Below are 1,749 nucleotides of genomic sequence, written 5' to 3' on the forward strand. Positions count from 1 at the left end.
TATGTTGCATGTTTAATGTTGGTTTTCTTACAAACTATTTAGCATCATGTTGCAGTAAAGAGGGATTAACTTCATTTGGATCCAACCCAATATTGTAGTTAATTCCTCTTTAGTTCCATTGAAATCAATGGGACAAGTTAATCAAGACTAAGTTGACTCTCAATATTTTTAATGGGATGAAAGTGACCATCTTCATTTGGATCCAATCCTTATTATCCCAGCATTCCCCATGCTGTCTCCCACATAGTTCCAGAAGGTCCCCCAACACTCCAGAACAGCCTTCAATGGGGCTGCTGTGTTTCAGGGAGCAGGACTTGGTGAAAATAAATTCCCCCATTATTCAGTGGTTGCATCCTGTGACTTGAGCTAGCCTCACAGAAGCTCTTCATCTTACCCATTGTATTTTCTTTCATATTATATGGAAGTTAGTATGTGCTGTTGAATTTGATAAAATATTATTGTGGCTGAATCCAATAAAGTTATAACTTCTGCTCACACAACATAATCTCTTTCCCTCCATCCCAAATCTGCTAGAGGGTTGGGGGAAAGCTCAGAGGAGATTGTGGTTCTGTTGTGTGAGTGGAAGTTGTTAAACCCATGACTTAGTTGGATACAACTCTCTAAGTGTAACTGGATTCTGCTGAATAATTAAAGTTGAAGTCAGCCCACTTATCTAGGAATAGGTCCCATTGAATTTGGACATGTTTAGTACACCTGCATAAGACTGTACGTACTAGAATAATTTTTGAAGAGCAAAGTCTGATGAAGAGGAAGTTTATTAAAAGTACCAAAGCCTAAGTAAAAAGAAAACTTGACCAAACTTCCTAATTGTAGTGAACAGCACTTTACGCTGAAGCAGCAGCTTTAAGTGGATTCCAGATACTGCTGAAGTCTTGTTCAAAGTAATTTCCTGGAGAACTAAAGTATTAAAACTCACTCCTTTGATGATAAGTTATGGATAACTGCAGACCCTCCAAGTGTCCCTATTTTCCAGGGATAGCCCCGGATTTACAGAAGCCATCCCGGTTTCAGATTTGATCCCAAAATGTCTCATTTCCCCCTAGGATAGCCCTATTTTCATCTGAGAAATGTTGGAGGGTATGTAACTGGCACAATATTTAAAATTAAGTATTTATGGCCCACATGAATCGGCTCTATGCCTCTTTTGGGAGTGTTCCGGTTCCGGGTTTCTGGAACACCAGAATTTGCAAAAACGGATTGGCTTGAAATAGCTGGACGTTTGAATATGGAATCTGCCACAATATTATGCATCTACTAGAATTTTATACCGCAAAATCTGCTGTAGCAGGAGCAGTAACATGCTTGAGTGTCCAATTTAGTGATTAAGGGGGTGGTATTCATTGCTAGTGCTACCCAGTGTAGACACACTGAAGTTAATGGACATGGTGGGTTCCTTGTAAAGCACTTTGATGTCTTTTTCAACAATCCAAGTGGTATATAAATTTTGCTAAATAAATAGTCAAATTTGTCTAAATATCATTATTCTAGGACTACTGTTTATGTGAATTAGTGTGTCATAATCATATGCTTTCAACAGTATTTTATAGAATTAATTAATCTTGCATTTAAAGTGCATTCTGTATTTCAAAGACCGGCAAAATTATTGGTAACAAAGTCTTTGATAACAAAGTTTTGTGGCCTTACTATATTCAAATGTCTCTAATACTCTTGCCTAACACAATTCATTTAAAATAATTTACTAATGGTGTTCTAATCAAAAAGGAAAAT

Source organism: Podarcis vaucheri (genome assembly GCF_965113315.1).
Source record: "Podarcis vaucheri genome assembly, chromosome: 9".
In the NCBI taxonomy this organism is placed as follows: Eukaryota; Metazoa; Chordata; class Lepidosauria; order Squamata; family Lacertidae; genus Podarcis; species Podarcis vaucheri.